Source organism: Triticum urartu, chromosome 3 (genome assembly GCF_003073215.2).
Source record: "Triticum urartu cultivar G1812 chromosome 3, Tu2.1, whole genome shotgun sequence".
NCBI lineage: Eukaryota > Viridiplantae > Streptophyta > Magnoliopsida > Poales > Poaceae > Triticum > Triticum urartu.
Genome location: NC_053024.1, coordinates 410,376,777 through 410,388,501, shown reverse-complemented (window position 1 = coordinate 410,388,501; position 11,725 = coordinate 410,376,777).

The following is an 11,725-nucleotide window of genomic DNA, read 5'->3' as shown; positions in this document are numbered from 1 at the left end:
TGATACACATATTCATAGTATTGAAGTCAAAAGATATAATTTTAATAATGATAATGCAACTTATTTGTGGCACTGCCGTTTAGGTCATATTGGTGTAAAGCGCATGAAGAAACTCCGTGCTGATGGGCTTTTGGAATCACTTGATGCTTGCGAACCATGCCTCATGGGCACGATGACTAAGACTCCGTTCTCCAGAACAATGGAACGAGCAACAGACTTATTGGAAATAATACATACTGATGTATGCGGTCCGATGAGTGTTGATGCTCGTGGCGGGTATCATTATTTTCTGACCTTCACAGATGATTTGAGCAGATATGGGTATATCTACTTGATGAAACCACTACAAAAAAATACACTTCCGTGACGATACGTGTTTGTCATAGTAGGTCACATTTTTGTCATGCATGTACATCCATGACGATTTTATGACAGAATCAAGATAGTCATACCTGTGCTGTCGTAGAAGTGTTCCATGACATTACCACAATTATCATCACGGAAGTGTCCATTTCCATGGCGATAAATCGTGTGTCACAGAAGTGCTTTCGTCAAGGGTGACTGACACGTGGCATCCACCGTAACGGAACGCCGTTAAGCTATCGGGTCTGGTTTTGGATCCGATAACCCGTTAACAGCCCCGACCAGTGGGGATTTTCCACGTGTAAAATCATCATTGGCTGGAGGAAACACGTGTCGGCTCATCGTTGGGACAGATGTCATCCACTCATTGGACCCAAGGCGCCTATGATACGTCGACACGTGGCACGACCCAAGTGAGGCCCATTCTTGTGAAAAGGCCGGCCCGTTTGACTTGGTCAAAAGGTGGTGGGCCGGCCCACCGAAAGCATGTTAACGGTCTGTTCGCATATAGCCCATTTACAGCCCGCTAACCCAGGGCCCGTTACGACCTCTCCGAATTAGGCCCAATACCGTCATCTGGGCCATCCAATGATTTCGGCCCGTTTTAACTTCCGGCCCATGTATGGCCCATGACGTATTTCGGCCCATATGAGGCCCTTTGTAACTGTTGGCCCATTAACGGCCCGTGGTGAAACTGGCCCGTAATGAACATTGTATCACTTCATACCCATTAACGGCCCATTATTCCATTGGGCCGTTTCCAGCCCAGGTTATCTTTCGGCCTTCTCAGGGCTCATTTATTCTTGGGCTCATTTCCAGCATTCGGTTACTTACGGCCCGTTACTGTCATTTTCTGCTTGTGGGCCAAATTCAACCCGTGGTTACAGTCGGCCCGTTTGTGGCCCGTTAATACATTGGGTCGTTTTCATGTAAAAAAAATGCGTTGGGCTGTTTTCATAGAGTTATAAAATACGGCCTATTAACGGCCCGTTATGGTCCATGAATAGTACGGCCCATGATCGGCGAAATGATGATACGCCCCGTAGAAGGCCCATGGATCCTACGGCCCGTAAAAGGCCCATGGATCGTACGGCCCGTAGAAGGCCCATGGATCGTACAACCCGTAGAAGGCCCATGGATCCTACGGCCCGTATAGAAGGCCAATGGATCCTACGACCCGTAGAAGGCCCATGGATCATATGGCCCACAGTCCGTGTGTTGCCATGATTATTTTGGCCTAGTTTCCAAAAGTAGGTTATTGTGGCCACTAGAAAAACACAGAAAAAGAACTACAGTGACTACAAGCAAACAACTAAACAAGACAATAAGGAAATAAATAAGCAGGCAATTAACGCTAGCCTATTACCGCTATTACACATATTACATCCATTGGGCATCAAAGTTCGCCACCAGTGCAAATATAGGGAACAAAGCAGCATATTACATACACTAGCCGTCAAAATTGGCCACTAGTGCAAATAAACGTGGCAGCAAAACAAGAGCATAACTGAAACAACTTCAGAAGAGCTCAAGAAACGTTATCCTGGGTATCCACCATGCTGGCAATAAGCTTAGCAAGCTTATTAGCTTTGTCCTGTTTGGCGCTAAAATCCTCCAATGCTTGCTGTTGCACCAGAAAGTATGCATCTGAATGCTCCAGGGACTTCCGAAGTCCTTCAGCTTCTTGTCGCAGCACAGCTGATCGATGTCTTTCAGCTTGTAGTTGAGACTCAAGAAACCGAACTGATTCAGACAATGAGTTTGAATAGCTTGTGCAAGCGGTAGTGGCCAGTAACTCGAACACTAAACCAAGACATGACTTTGGGGTTGTCTCACTGTCTTCGAGATAGTCTTCCTTAGCTATTTTATCAGCTTTGTTGGAGACCAACAATGATGTGTCACTATCCTGAACCTTATCTGCATTACTTCCTTTACCATTGCTTAATAAGGCACTCTTCCCCAATATTCTGTCAGCATTCTAAAAGAAGAAACAAGCAGACACATAACAGGTTTAGCATGTACTAGTATATGAAACTCATTTCGGTGAACTAGTTCATTAGTAAGGTGGACAGGATTAAACTACCAAGTATTCTATTGCCAAGTACTAGTACATAATAAAAGCATCAAACAAACATATATCTATGTCATATGGTCACTGCATTGTCTTGCCAAATCAGAATAGAGACACGGTTCAAATCATATCAGTTCAAGACAAAGCAGCAGTGAAAGAATACAAAGCATGGGAAACTACACGGCACAACAAGATTTCAGATGGGTACCATGGGTCTACATGTACAACAACACTATTGGCTCTGTTGTGATGCTAGTAATGTGCATGATATGAGAAGTCAACTGTATACACAATTGAAATTGAAATCAACAGAGCTATTGATAAGAGCAAACTTGTTAAAGAAACATGCGTGAACACACCTGCTGTGCCATTGGAGTTTCGATTGGATCCTTCAATTTAAAAATAAGTTTGTATGAGTAAATACAGTGATACAAGAGCAAAGCAGTATGCACGATAGCAATCATAGTTAAAAAAGGCGCGCCTATGCGAGCGCTTAAGCGCGCCTAGGCTCTAGGCGTTGGCAAAACGCATTGCACATAACTACGCTTAATCTGTGCATAACTGCGCATAAGCACGCGCTTTGGTCAGTAAAGCGCAAGGCGGTGGCAAAACGCATAATTAACTCCTAGCGCTTTTTTGAACTATGATAGCAATGGAATCTTAAATTAGAACAGTTGTTCTTCAGGTTTAGGCACTTGTTCTACATGAACAGAGTACAATACGATGCAAGAATATAGTACTTAAAAATATAAAATGAGCTCATAGACGTTACCACATTCTTGGTTCAGGACCAGTACAGAACAAGGCGGTCCCAGTCATCGTCCAGTAAATGTGTCTCAGGGGAACGTAAGGGAATTTGATGAGTTTCTTTGCCGGTGAAGTACGTTTTCTTTAGGTAATTCCGATACTGCCACCAAGCATTCTTGAAGATAGCAGAGGTATTAGCACATGTTAGCTCATCCTGAGTTTCCAAATCGGTCCTTCTCTATAGAGAAAAATGGGAAAATTTGTTGTATTATAACCATCATGGAGGTAGGATGTATGGGACAAAGCAAAGTAATTGCCATGAATAACATTACTTACACATAACTACTGGACAAACACCTGCAACTGGCATTTTCCTTCATCTTCAGTATAATATTTCCAAGATGGGAAGATACGCACATACGATTTAACAACATCAAATGCGATAGATGCTAAACTATGACTAGCTGGTTGTGCTTCCTCCACGGGAATAGGCATACTAACTGGTGGAGTTGGGGTTCGCCATGGTAGTAATGGCCCTTTGGGCACTGGAGCTGCCTTACTAACTGCTCTTGTTTGGGAGCTCTGTGGTGGAGATGGTGCTGTGTCAACGGGAACTGGGTTACTATCTGCTGGGGTTGGGTTAGATTGGGTGAAGCTGGTTCTCTGTCCATCGCAGTAGGGGTACAATATGCGAGAGTTTGGGTTATGTGTGGTAGGGGTGGTTCTCGTGCATGTACAACCGGGGTGCTATGTCCACCAAGAGGTAACACTGTTTTATTTGAAGACCGTGTTTTTAGTCCACTAGATACTGGCATCACTCGCTCCAATTCCAATGGCTGATAAACAGGAAACATAGTTGAATGTACAGACATTGTATGAGAGACAGATGCAATAGATAGTGTGGAAAAAAGAGGGCATGAAATAGTTGACATGTATATTGTTTAACTAAAACAGATAGCATGACATAATTTCACATATATGATGTCTATCTAAACTGGATAGCATAGCATAACATAATTCAAAGATATGATGAATAACTGTAACACCCTCAACGCGACTATATCTCCCACGTGTTGAGGCACGACCTAGAGGCATAATCGCATTGAAGGCATATGTTGCAAGTTAGGCAATCTTCACAACATCCATGTAATATAAATAACAAAGGGGAGATAACATAGTTGGCTTACACTCGCCACGTCAATCAAGTACATAAATAACATTACATCAACCAAACACTCATGGCCCGACTACGGCGCCAAAATAAAAGAGAACTGTAAGTGCATCTAGTGCCACCCCTAGTTGGTTTTGGAGTATTGACGACAAACCTAGCTGAGGGACTAATGTGTTTGTGAGAATTGTAGGAAAACACAGGTAGAAGTCCCTCATTGATTCGGTTTTACTACCAGAGATGACCCCCAAAAATGTACGAAGACATTGAAGACAATGGTGGTTTATGAAGATATTCATATTGAAGACAATGACATGAGAAGACTCCCTATGAAGCTTTTGGAACTCGAAGACCTAGATCCTTCGTAGTTTTATTTCATTCATGTTGTGTCATAGGAACCACCGTACTGTTAAGTGGGGTCGAAGAGAACCAGTCAGAATGACTGAAGTGATGCCTAATTCAAATCCTATGTCTTCGAGCGAAGCCTATGAGAGAAAATCTTGTCCAGATTCAGACAAGTCAGCTTTACTTGTAGCCCAAGTAAAGTTGCCGTGTGAGTTCGAAATCCGACCGTTGGTACACGTGTCAGTTCCTTAGTGACCCAGGGTCATTTCGGACAGATCAGGTCGGGTTGCCAAGTGGCTATAAATAGTCCACCCCCCACAACCTTAAATGGTTGGCTGCTCAGATTTCAGTGCACGACTTTTGTCGTTTGAGAGCAACCCACCTCGAAGCCTTTGAAAGAAAAATTCCCAGTGAGGAGAAAAGCCCTAACCACCCAGAGCCAGAGTAAATTGGGCATCACTTAAGTCTTCGTGTCTGTGTGATTTGAAGACTTATTACACTTGAGGACTGTGCATCCTCCAGACGGTTAGGCGTCGCGTTCTGAGCATCCAAGAGAAATTGTGGATTGTCAGTGAACGAAGTCTGTGAAGGTTTGGGAGTCTACCTTGAAGACTTACCTGAGTGATTGGGCGAGGTCTGTGTGACCTTAGCTCAAGGAGAAAATGGTGAGGACTGGGTGTCTTGGACTAAGTGTCCTTGACTGGGTGTCCGGGACTGTGTGTCCTTTGGTTTAAATACCTAGCCGCTCCAACCAGACGTACAGTTGTCACAGCAACTGGAACTGGTCCAACAAATCATTGTCTTCAACGTGTCACTGGTTTCATCTTCACTTCCTTTCGCTTACAGTTATTCATTGTGAAGCCATTGCATGCTTGCTTTATCTTTTGTCTTCACAACATGAATGTATGATCTGTTTGGCTTCATAACTTCTTCCTACCTGATCCTTATTACACTGAAGCTGTTTGTCATTGCGCTTTCACTCTATTGAATACATGACCATGGCTGGCCTAGTGTAATCTAACTTCCGCTGCATAGTAATAGGCATGATCTTCACTGTTTGTCTTCACAACTCTCACGTTTTGAAGACTTCCATAAAAATCGTCTATTCACCCCCCTCTAGTCGATATAACGCACTTTCAATTGGTATCAGAGCTCGGTGCTCCCTTGTTCTGTGTGATTCGGTTTAACCACCTGGAGTTTTAGCTATGTCGACTGCAGGGATAATCAAAGTCTCCGCTGCTTGTCCCGTCTTCGATGGAACTGAATATCCCTACTGGAAGAATAAGATGCGCATGCATCTTGAAGCCATTGACGTCGACCTATGGTATGTCATCGAAAACGGCGTTCCCAAGGCTGGAGAAGGTGTCACTGCTGCTGATGTCAAGAAGTTCGTTCAACTGGACTCTACTGCCAAGAATATCATCTGTGGTCATCTGACCAAAGGACAGTATGGCCGTGTGAGTGCCTTGAAGACATCCAAACTGGTCTGGGATTGGCTCTCCAAAGTTAATGAAGGCATATCAACCCAGAGAGATCAAAGAATCAGTGTCCTTCGCAATCTCTTCAACCGCTTCAAACGAAATGACAATGAGAATGTCCAGCACACCTTTGATCGGCTCACTGACATCAAAAATGAGCTTCAAGCCCTCGGTGCTACTGAGATCACCAAACATGAAATCGTCAAGACGCTGCTGAGATCACTTGATAGTTCGTTTGACATTCTGGCCCTGATGATTCAAGAACGTCCTGATTTCAAGACACTCGATCCGTCTGACATACTTGAGAGGCTCAACACACATGAGTTTCAGCTTTCTGAGAAAAGAGATATCTACGGTCCAAACTATGGGCGAACTCGTGCCTTGAAGGCAAAAGCCGTCTCCTCATCTGAAGAAGAATCTGACTGCAGTTCTGATGATCCTGAAGACATTGGAAGAGAACTTGCAATGCTAGTGAAGAAGTTTCAAAAATTCACCAAGAAGAAAGGCTTCAGAAAATCTTCACGATCAAGCTCAAGGAATGATGAAGCTTCTGCTCATGACTAGAAGAAGAAAACATGTCACAAGTGCAAGAAAACTGGGCACTTCATCTCTGAGTGTCCACAGTGGGACAATGAGAACAGAAGGAAGAAGAAGAGCAAGGAATATGATTCTGACGACAAGAAGAAGAAGAAACACTCAAAGTCTTCTTCCAAGTCTTCATCAAAGTCTTCATCACACAAGAAGAGCTCATCTGGCAAGGCGCGTGCGTTTGTAGGCAAGGAGATGGATTCAGAGGAGGAATCCGCATCTGAGGAGGTAGAGGTGGAATCTGAGGAGGAGTCTGATTCTGGCACTGCGAGTCTGGCTACAACATACGTCGCCAAGTCCATCTTCAACACTGAAGTCAATAATTGCATCACCGACACCGACGCAAATGACAAGAACGACTCCACTCCTACCTACTGCTTCATGGCACGCGGTGCCAAGGTAAACACACGCACCACTCGCTATGAAACATCCAGTGACGATGACTCTGAATGTGATTCAAAACCTAGCTACAAAACACTTGCTAAAATTGCAACTGAACAACAGAAAGCTATGGAACATATTCAAAAACTGTTAGACAGAAGCGATGATCTGTTGGGTGCTGAAATGACTCGATCTGAATCCTTAATTGAAGACATAAAAAACCTTCACGTTAAGTATCAGGAACTTGAAGATCGTCATGATACTCTCTCAACAACTCATGAAAAGCTTTCCTATGACTATCTTCAAAGGAAGCAAGAACTCGAGAAATTGAGGGTGGCTCATGAAGATCTTCAAAAGGAAAACGAGTCACTTCGCGCCGAACAGATCAGTCCCGCTCAGGAAGGATTTGAACCACCATGTCTTAAATGCATTGAGCGTAATAATGCTAATTCTGTTGCTGAATGTTCCACTGCTACTACTGTTCCAATATCTTCAACTGTTGATGTGGCAACTAACCCCTCTGCTGAGGATACCACTGCTATTGCTGATGAGAATGCTAGGTTGAAGACATTGCTTGAAACAGGGATGTACAAAAGTCTGAAAGGGCATCAAACATTATGTGATGTCCTTAAGAAGCAGATACTGAACCGAAACCCTAGGAAAGAGGGTGTTGGGTTCGTGAGGAAAATCAATGCAGATGGCTCTTACTGGAAACCTGAGCAGTACCCCAAAACTACATGGGTTGCTGCAAAGGAACTTTCAGCAGATCCATCCAATTTATCTGGCTTCACTTGTGCTAACCCAATTATCATTGATGAATCCTTTGATGCAAACTATAAACTGTTTAAGAATCAGAATGATGAAGTGTTTGCCAGGTACATTGGTACTAACTGCAGGAATGGACCGCCTATGAAGAAGATCTGGGTTCCAAAAACATGTCTGGAAAATCTTCCTGTGAATGTCTTCATGACACCTCACTTGAAGAAGACAAATCTCAGACCAAAGGCTTCATATGGTCCAAATGCTTCATACAAACAGGGGACTCACCTGAGTCGCACTAACGCAAATGTTTTGCAGGGGAACCATACTCAGGCATATGAATATGAGAGTGGTTCATCGAACCGTCATGTTCATATGACCAAAAATTATTCTGCTTATTCCTATGAGTATTATTGTCCACCTGCTAGACTGTTTGCTAAGGTTTCAAAGCCAAAATTCTCAGATGCTGCACTTAGACTTATAGCTTCTAAGCCACCCTTGAAGATGTGGGTGGTTAAGAAAGCTTAACTCTCCTTTGCAGGGAAAGGTCTCCAGCACAAAAACAAAATCTTCTGATGCTATTGCTGGGGACCATAAAAATCTTGTGGGGCGCGAGATAAAATGGCCAAATGGCATCATTATGTACTTCGTTCCTGAATCGCATGCTACTCTCCCTATCAGTCCTAATCTGGATCTGAGTTTTCATAACCCACTGGTTCGTCAAATGTTTATGCTTCACAATACCCTTCGTGAAGCCTATCCCCCTAACTGCACTGTAGGGTACGACACCAGCGACTTCAAAGTCTTCAGAATGGATTATTGACAGTGGGTGTACAAATCATATGACTGGCAAAAGAAGCCTTCTTATGGACTCAACATTACGTCCATCCGACAAGAGCCACATCACATTTGCTGACACTGGTAAAAGTAAGGTATTGGGTCTAGGTAGAGTTGCAATCTCAAAGGATCAACACATGGATAAAGTCATGCTTGTGGAATCCCTTGGCTTCAACTTAATGTCTGTCTCAATGCTTTGCGATTTGAATGTGATTGTAATGTTTGGAAAATATCGTTGCCTGGTGCTAATGGAATCTGACAAATCTCTAGTGTTTGAAGGGTATCGGAAGGGTGATTTGTACGTGGTAGATTTCTCAGCAGGACCACAACTTGCAGTATGTCTTCTTGCAAAAGCTTCAGAATGCTGGCTTTGGCATCGAAGGCTTGGGCATGCTGGCATGAGGAACCTCCACACCCTTGCGAAGAAAAAGCACGTCATAGGCATCGAAGGCGTCAAGTTCAAGAAAGAACACTTATGCGGTGCCTGTGAAGCAGGGAAGATGACAAGGGCAAAACATCCTTCGAAGACAATCATGACCACTACTCAACCCTTCGAACTGCTTCACATGGATCTTTTCGGTCCCACTCACTACTCAACTTTTACTACTTCTGCATGCCTCTATGGCTTCGTAATTGTTGATGATTATTCTAGATATACTTGGTTGCACATAATCCTTTACAAGACTGAAGTGCAGGATGTCTTCAGACGCTTCGCAAATCGAGCTATGAACAATTTTGGCGCCAAGATAAAGCACATCAGAAGTGACAATGGCACTGAATTCAAGAACACTGGCCTTGATACATATCTGGATACCTTGGGCATCACACATGAATTCTCAGCTCCATACACGCCATAGCAGAATGGCATCGTCGAACGCAAGAACAGAACACTCATTGAGATGGCCAGAACAATGCTAGATGAATACAAGGCTCCAAGAAAATTCTGGACTGAAGCCATTGATACTGCATGCCATACAATCAATCGTGTTTATCTTCACAAGCTTCTGAACAAGACATCCTATGAACTCCTAACTGGCAAGAAGCCAAATGTCAGTTATTTCAGAGTATTTGGCGCAAAATGCTGGATCAAGGACCCACACCACACCTCAAAGTTTGCACCAAAAGCACATGAAGGCTTCATGCTTGGATATGGAAAGGATTCGCACTCCTACAGAGTCTTCAATCTCTTCCACTACAAAGTGGTTGAAACAGTGGATGTGCGATTTGATGAAACCAATGGATCACAAAGAGAGCAATTGCCAAATGTGCTAGATGAAGTTCCAGCAAATGAATCAATCAAGCTTATGGGAACTGGAGAAATTGTACCTTCTGAAACTCAACCTGAAGAAGAACTTATCATCTCAGCACCTGATCCACATGAAGACAATGCTCAGCCTGAAGATATACCTTCAAATGACCACATAGATCAGCAAGAGCAAAATCTTCGCCCCACACACCCTCGTGTTGCAAATGAAGTACAAATTGACAAAATACTGGACAGCATCAATGCACCTGGTCCACTCACTCGTTCAAGGGCAACTCAGCTAACAAACTTCTGTGGACATTTCGCATTCGTCTCAATATCAGAACCCAAGAAAGTTGAAGAAGCCTTCATGGAACCTGAATGGATTCAAGCTATGCAAGAAGAGCTTCAACAGTTTGAGCTGAATAATGTATGGGAACTGGTTAAGCGTCCTGATCCACGGAAGCACAACATAATAGGCACCAAATGGATATACCGCAACAAGCAAGATGAGCATGGTCAAGTTGTCAGAAACAAAGCTCGTCTAGTTGCTCAAGGATATACTCAAGTGGAGGGCATTGACTTCGATGAAACATCTTGCTCCTGTGGCTAGCTTGAAGCCATACGCATACTGCTGGCCTATGCAAATCATCATAACATACTTCTATATCAGATGGATGTGAAAAGTGCCTTTCTCAATGGCAAGATTGAAGAAGAAGTATGTTGCACAACCACCTGGCTTTGAAAATCCAAAACATCCTGATATGGTATACAAGCTCAACAAGGCACTGTATGGCCTCAAACAAGCCCCCAGGGCCTGGTATGATACACTCAAGTACTTTCTGAAGAGCAAAGGCTTCATACCTGGTTCCGGATCCCACTCTTTTCACGAAGACATATGATGGTGAACTGTTTGTGTGCCAAATATATGTGGATGACATTATCTTCGGCTGCACCAATCAGAAGTACAGTGAAGAGTTTGGATACATGATGCAAGAGCAATATCAGATGTCCATGATGGGGGAGCTGAAGTTCTTCCTCGGTCTTCAAATACGGCAACAACGCAACGGCATCTTCATATCTCAAGAGAAGTATCTCAAAGAGTGCCTGAAGAAGTTTGGTATGCAAGACTGCAAAGGCTTCACAACACCAATGCCAGCCAAACATCATCTGGGTCCCGACGACAATGGTAAAGAGTTCGATCAAAAGGTATAACGCTCCATGATTGGTTCTTTGCTTTATTATGTGCATCTAGGCCAGATATTATGCTTAGTGTTTGCATGTGTGCTCGATTCCAAGCGACACCAAAGGAGTCGCATCACTTAGCTGTGAAGCGAATTCTTCGATATTTGGCTCACACCCCAACTCTAGGATTATGGTATCCAAAGGGCTCAGAGTTTGATTGGTTGGATTCTCGGATGCTGATTATGCTGGTGACAAGTTGATCGCAAGTCTACATCAGGCACATGTCACTTTCTGGGACGATCACTTGTATGTTGGTCTTCAAAGAAGCAGAACTGTGTATCACTCTCCACTGCTGAATCTGAATACATTGCTGCTGGATCTTGCTGCGCTCAGCTTCTGTGGATGAAGCAAACACTCAAGGATTATGGCATTCATCTGAAGCAAGTGCCACTTTACTGCGACAACGAAAGCGCCATCAAGATTGCCAACAACCCAGTTCAGCACTCGAAGACAAAGCACATTGAAATTCGTCATCACTTTCTCAGAGATCATGTTGTGAA